The following is a 7,554-nucleotide window of genomic DNA, read 5'->3' as shown; positions in this document are numbered from 1 at the left end:
TGAAGCAATCAGAACTGAAAATGAAAATTATACTGAATGTAAGAAACTATGGACTAGGATATTGTTTATTAAGATTTATGTTAAGCATAATGTAGAGACTAGGCGCCAGATATCCAGGATGCCTCTTGTGAAAAATAAGATAACCGCCAGATGTCCAGGATGCTGCTTGTAAAAGAGAAGATAACCGCCAGACAGAAACAAGACAGACGACCCCATATAAAGATATATGAGTAAGGGGTTAACACCTCCACTACTTCATAAACACGAAAGTAAAAAGTATAAAAAAGGACTGTTTAAACTGCTCAGGGCGGCAGTTGGCGGAGCGCAGACTCCCCTGCCGTCCAGCGCTGTCTTTGCTCATATTCTACTTGCTATAATTAATAAAATTTTAATTGGATTATGATCAATTGTGGTCTCAATTTATAACAATTTCTGGTGCCGTGACTCGGATAAGGAACAGTGGGCTTTGGTCCTCCGGGGGGGGGCGCCCCGCGGCATTTCGCGGCCCCGCGACCAACAGCTTACTCCAACCTTACCGACGAACCTAAATTCTAGAATAATGAGCAAAGGAGAAACCGGTAAAATCCCATAAAAATTCTGTGCACGGGAGTCCGGACGAAGACGCAGGACGCGTAAGTATATTGCGAATTTGTTCGCGGGTTTTGCCGTTCGGGCGGGATTGGGTTTCCTGGAATATAACAAGTGAGAGGTTCGATATACTGAACCAAGCGAGTGCGGACTCTTAAGTACTGCGTCTCCCATCTCCCGCGAGGGACTGGGCCAGGAACAAGGGGAGCGAGTGAGTGTATGTTTGTGGATATTCCAGAAGATGGGGGCGAAGGGCAGCAAGCCTTCGACTCCCATGGGAAGGATACCCACTGTACCTAAGAATACCCCTCTGGCATATATCTTAGACAATTGGAAATATTTCCCTGGAACCCTAGGGAAAGATAAGCAGAAAATGATAGAATATTGTACTAAGATATGGGGAGGGAAGAAGATTTCTAAAAATGTCTTTTGGCCAGTCTATGAGTCAGAAGAAGATTGGGTAAGACAGCAATTAAACCTCTGGGTTAATAATAAAAAACCCCTTAACCCGGAGGAGAGTCAATATGCGGAAGTGTGGCTAGAAAGACCGGGAGCTAGACTTTACCCGCTGAATGAAATAAAAACTAAACAAAAGAAAAAGAAGGGAGAGTTAGACGAAACCCTTCTAACCCCCCTCCTTACATTTCTCCTCCTGCTCCTGCAGAGGTCCCCAGAGCGCCCACTCCCCCACCAGAGTCAGAACAAGAGTCTCCCCCTCTTCCTAGACGCGTAACTAGAAGTCAAAAAGGGGCAGCTCAGATGTACCCCCTAAGGGAAATGCCCATGGGGGGACCTCAACCTGTGATCGGATATATTTCTGTGCCTCTAAATTCGGCTGACCTACGAGATTTTAAAAGGACTGAGATGGGAAACTTAATTGAGGACCCACTCGGAGTGGCAGAAAGATTAAATCAATTTTTGGGACCAAATCTTTATACTTGGGATGAGATGCAATCTATCCTTGGTCAATTATTTACTACTGAGGAAAGAGATATGATTAGACGAGCAGGAATGAGACTGTGGGATGCTCAGCATGCCCAGGGACCCCAAGCAGATATTAAATGGCCACTTCAAAAACCTAATTGGGATAATCAGGATCCGGCGCATAGAACTCATATGCAGGACCTGAGAACTATAGTAATTCAGGGGATTAGAGAAGCAGTACCCCGTGGCCAGAATATCAATAAAGCATTTAATGAAATGCAAAAGAAAGATGAGAGCCCCACTGAGTGGCTGGAACGACTGAGGAAAGCCCTTCAGCTGTACTCTGGGGTAAATCCAGACGACCCTTTAGGGCAAGCGCTCCTCAAAACTCAGTTTGTGGCAAAATCATGGGAAGATATCAGAAAGAAGATTGAAAAGTTAGAAGACTGGCAGAATAGAGGGTTGGATGAATTATTGAGGGAAGCTCAGAAAGTCTATGTAAGGCGGGAAGAAGAGAGCAGCAAGCGACAAATAAAAATGATAGTAGCAGCAGTCAGAGAGGATCGCAAAGGGCGAACTGGTGAACACAGATCTGCTGGAACAAAACAAGGGAACGTAATAGTAAAAAAGGAACAGAGATATTGTTTCTACTGTGGAAAGAAGGGACATATAAAAAAGAATTGCAGAGAAAGGATCAGGGATGAGGAAATATTGAAAACGGAATAGGAGAGTCAGGGGCTTTATATTTTAGGGGACCGGAGTCATCATGAGCCCTTGATAAAATTAAAAATAGGACCCCATAAACAAGAGTTCACCTTTTTAGTAGACACTGGAGCTGAGAAATCAACTATTAAGCAAATACCTGAGGGATGTAAAGTTTCCCCTGAAAAAGTACAAGTAATTGGGGCAAAAGGAGAACCCTTTAAAGTAAGCAAAATCAAAAATGTGGTATTCGAAACTGAAAATAAATTTGGAATGGGTGAACTCTTGCTCGTCCCTGAAGCAGAATTTAATCTGTTAGGACGAGATTTAATTGTTGAATTGCAATTAGAAATTAAAGTAAAAAATCAAGAGCTAACAGTATCGGCTTATCCTTTGACAGTGGATGATCAAAAACAAATTAACCCCGATGTCTGGTACTCTCCGGACACAATTAGTAGACTGGAAATCCCACCGATTAAAATCCAAATTTCCGAACCCCACATACCTGTGAGGGTAAAGCAATATCCCATATCCCTAGAAGGACGGAGGGGATTAAAACCAGAAATTGATCGATTGTTAGCACACGGAATCTTAGAGCCTTGTATGTCACCCTTTAACACTCCCATTCTGCCTGTAAAGAAACCAAATGGGAAATATCGGCTCGTACATGATTTAAGAGAAATAAACAAAAGGACTATCACCCGGTTCCCTGTAGTAGCAAATCCATACACACTGCTAAGCAAGCTAGGACCCCATAAATCCTGGTATAGTGTGGCAGATGTAAAGGATGCCTTTTGGGCCTGTCCACTGGCAGAAGAATGCCGTGATTATTTTGCCTTTGAATGGGAAGACATAGAGACAGGCCGTAGACAGCAATTAAGGTGGACCGTGCTCCCCCAAGGGTTCACTGAGTCCCCTAATCTGTTTGGACAGGCCCTGGAAGAGCTCTTAAAAGAATACCAGGTACAAATGGGAAACGTGCTGTTACAGTATGTAGATGATCTGCTTATAGCAGGAAATAATAAGGAGGATGTAAGAAAAGAAAGCATTCGACTCCTAAATTTTCTTGCACAAAAGGGCCTACGGGTATCACAAGAAAAGTTACAATTTGTGGAGGAAAAAGTGAAATATTTGGGGCATTATTTGTTTAACGGCAAGAAGATATTAGATCCAGAGCGCATTAAAGGAATTCTGGAATTACCTATGCCTGTCACTAAGAGGCAAATTCGGCAGGCATTAGGGCTATTTGGGTATTGTAGGCAATGGATAGAGAACTACAGCTTTAAAGTTAAATTCTTATATGAACAACTGTCTAAAGACAAAATACCCAAGTGGACCCCTCAGGATCAAGAGCAGTTTGCCAGTCTCAAAAGGGAGCTAAGTCAAGCACCGGTTTTAAGCCTCCCAGATTTAAAGCGGCCATTCCATTTATTCATTAACATACATGAAGGAACGGCATTCGGAGTATTAACTCAGGAATGGGCTGGACAAAAGAAACCGGTGGCATACTTATCAAAGCTGTTAGACCCTGTGAGCAGGGGTTGGCCGAGTTGTTTACAAATTATTGTTGCTGCTGCCTTATTACTTGAAGAAACGAATCGTATTACCTTTAATGGAGAAGTTGTCCTATATGCACCTCATAATATAAGGGGGGTGCTTCAACAAAAAGCAGAAAAATGGCTTACAGATAGCCGACTGCTAAAGTATGAGGGAATACTCATAGAATCTCCAAAACTATCCCTAAGGACTATCGGAGCGGTTAACCCTGCAGAATTTTTATACCCAGGGGAAAGTACTGAGTTAGTACATAATTGTCTTCAAACAATTGAACAACAGACACGCATTAGACCAGACTTAGAAGAAGAAGAACTACAATGTGGAGAAGTACTATTTATAGATGGGTCATCACGAATAGTGGAAGGTAAACGATTGTCTGGATATGCCATCATTAAGTCAGAGAAAGGAGAATTTAAGACAATAGAATCGGGCCCCCTAAGTGCCAGCTGGTCGGCTCAAGCCTGTGAGCTGTATGCATTGTGGAAAGCATTAGAGTCACTGAAGGGAAAGGATGGAACTATATATACAGACTCACGCTATGCGTACGGAGTAGTACACACTTTTGGGAAAATATGGGAGGAAAGAGGATTCGTTAACTCACAGGGAAAAGAACTAATACACCCAGAATTAATTCGGCGAGTTCTGGGGGCATTAAAAATGCCAAATAAAATAGCAGTTGTACATATAAAGGGACACCAACGAGGTACAAGTTACCAAGTTAGGGGAAATAATGCAGCTGATACAGAAGCAAAACGAGTGGCAGGCAATTATAGTACGATTTTAACTATACAACAAATACCTGTTAATAAAAATTTGAGCTTTGAGTCTATAGAAAAGGAAAAACTAGAACAAATGGGAGCTAAGGAACAGGATGGTAAGTACATATTGCCAGATGGGAGAGAAGTTTTACCAAAAGGTATAGCACTCGAAATATTTTCAAAAATACACAGTAAAACACACTGGGGAACCCAGGCGTTAGTTAATCATTTTAATCAACTGTTTGCCTGTATAGGTGTATATAATGTAGCAAAAGCAGTTACAGCAGCCTGTGAGACCTGTCAAAAAGTAAACCGAAACAACATGAGGCAAAAACCTCTTGGAGGACGTTCCCCAGCATACAGACCCTTTTCACACATGCAGGTGGATTTTACTGAATTACCTAGAGTAGGGCGTTACAAATATCTCTTAGTACTGGTAGATCATTTAACACATTATGTTGAGGCTTTTTCTACCTCCAGGACAACAGCTAACCAAGTTACTAAAGTGCTACTTGAACACATTATACCTCGATATGGAGTACCTGAAGTAATCGACTCAGACAGAGGAACACACTTTGTGTCAAAAATTGTTAGAGATCTAACAGAAAGCTTGGGTATTAAGTGGGAATACCATACGCCATGGCATCCACAAAGTTCGGGAAAAGTTGAAAGGATGAATGGGGAAATAAAAACTATTTTAACTAAATTAATGATAGAAACCAAATTATCGTGGATTAAGTGCCTACCCATGGCACTATTAATTCTCAGAACTAGACCCCGAGCGGATGTGGGAATATCAGCATTCGAAATGGTGTATGGAATGCCCTATAGAATTGAAAGCCCACAAACAAATATTTTAATTCGAGACCGTACGATTAATGAATATGTTTTACAATTAGCAGAACATCGTAACAAGCTTTGGGAACGCGGACTGATTGTGCAACGACCCCCGTTGGACTTAAAAATTCACAATGTTAAACCTGGGGATTGGATATTGGTTAAAGTGTGGAAGGAAGAAACCCTAAAACCTAATTGGGAGGGACCTTACCCTGTTCTGCTCACCACAGAAACAGCCATCCGAACTGCAGAGCGCGGATGGACACATGCCAGTCGCGTTAAGGGACCAGTAAATCCTCCACAGTGGAAGATTGTCAGCTCACCTGGAGACACCAAGCTTGTGTTAAAACGATAAGTAATGATACAAATTGTTTTTTTTTTTTCTTTTTCCAGTATTTAGCAGATCTACCTTTTGGAATATAGTGCGTTTTAGGATTGATTTTTGCGTTAATAATATATTTGATTGTATATTATCTGTGGAAAATAGTTAAGTATGGAAAAGAGGTATGTTAAATTTATGCCTGCTCAGTTTGTAACATCAACAAAGAATTTTGTTATTTGAAAGCCACCTCAACTTCTGCCACCTATACCTCTGACGTGAGGGTCAGGTGTGAGAAACCTGACTGTGAGTGTTATCCATTTACATGTTTTAAGTGCAAAAAGTGTCAGAAAAATGGTGAATACACTGTAAGAGGGAAACTCCTCCTCGAGGAGTTTGTAACTCTTGCCATAAAAGCGAGAGGCACCTAACTGATTGGGCCCTAAAACGATTTGGAAACAAATTTCCGGATTGGACTCCTGAACAGTGGTTCTATTTTGCATTCGGGATAAACCCTGAATATTATTGCTATCACCCTCAGGAAAGAGTACCATTTGTAATTGATATTGTCACAGTCCAATGTAGACGGGAAGTAAAAGCTGTAGGGTACAATGAACATATGGTAAAGGCCAAAGCTTGGCCTGCTTATGCTCACCGTTTAACCAAGTGCGAAAGGCATATTCCCACCAGGGACTCCTGCTGCCGAGAAGATGGCAACCCCCGTGGCTGGCTGCAACCCAGTCGACGGGCGAGGCAGAGGAGAACCTACCAGAGGAAAGAGCCTACAACTTGGAATGCGTAAGCGACCCTGGCTGAACTCCCCCGGGACTGGTAAGAGCCAAAAATTTAATAAAAACCAAACCCCTCTCACAGTACCCTTTTTCTTGTGCACCTTTAACACATTAGTCTTACCCACAATGGCAGGAAATCCACATGAACCTATGGTATGGAAAATATATAACTTACAGGAGACACATGCAATTCAAAATATTACAACTCCAAAGACAGTAAAATTTACTGTACCATTAACTGCAATGATTATTGGAGGACGTAAAGATAGGGCAGATCCATGTAGAGCATATTATGTATGTCCTGCATCAAACCCTGGTAAAAGCTATTGTAATCAACCAGGTCAATACTTTTGTGGCTATTGGGGTTGTGAAACCTGGGCTTCTGATTGGACAAGTCCTGGAGACAGATATCTGAAATTTGAATGGGAGCCTAAAGGGTGTAAGCGGCCAAACATTGGGAAAGATGGACGTGTTTATGGACATTGTAATTCACCAGGATACTGCAGAAACATTAGTATCAAAGTAATTAATCCTACAGAAGACTCATGGTTAGGTGGAAAAATCTGGGGAATTAGGTTTTGGGACACAGGGCCAGATAGGGGGAGTATGTTTAAAATAATAAAAGAAAGACTTCCTCATGATCCTTTGCCAATAGGACCAAACCTGGTCCTGAATCCACCCACTTTCTCTGAAGAAAAGGTTGCCCCCGCAAGCGTCGCAACCACTTCTCCAAACTCTCTTACGGAAACAACAAACACTGTGACTGAATTCTCCTTATCCAGGGATCTAAAGTTGTCAGAATCCAGAGACCCCTTATGGAATCTAATGCAAGCCTCTTATCGTGCCCTTAATGAAAGCAAACCAAAGTTAACTGAGGAATGCTGGCTATGTTATAATGTTAGACCACCATATTTTGAGGCAATTGGAAAACCAGGTAGGATTCAATGGTCTAATGGTTCAAACCCATGAGAATGCCCATGGGATGACCAGAGGAACCATACGCAAGGAATTACTATTCAATTAGTAACAGGTCAAGGAAAATGTATAGGTACAGTGCCCGAAATGTATCAGCCTCTGT

At 42.0% G+C, this 7,554-nt stretch overlaps 1 long non-coding RNA gene across 1 annotated transcript; it reads right to left on the bottom strand.

The window, feature by feature from the left end:
- Positions 1–277: 277 nt before the first annotated feature.
- Positions 278–7,211, bottom strand: LOC121080388. Its single transcript, XR_005825357.1, has 3 exons — positions 7,108–7,211; positions 6,380–6,384; positions 278–289 (listed from the first exon to the last, which is right to left on the bottom strand). It is a non-coding gene; the product is annotated as an uncharacterized LOC121080388 (long non-coding RNA).
- Between the last annotated feature and the right edge of the window lie 343 nt (positions 7,212–7,554).

The sequence above is a fragment of the Falco naumanni genome, chromosome W (genome assembly GCF_017639655.2).
Source record: "Falco naumanni isolate bFalNau1 chromosome W, bFalNau1.pat, whole genome shotgun sequence".
Classification (NCBI taxonomy): domain Eukaryota; kingdom Metazoa; phylum Chordata; class Aves; order Falconiformes; family Falconidae; genus Falco; species Falco naumanni.
The sequence above is the reverse complement of the archived record's forward strand: the minus strand, read 5'-3'. Positions and strand labels throughout refer to the sequence as shown.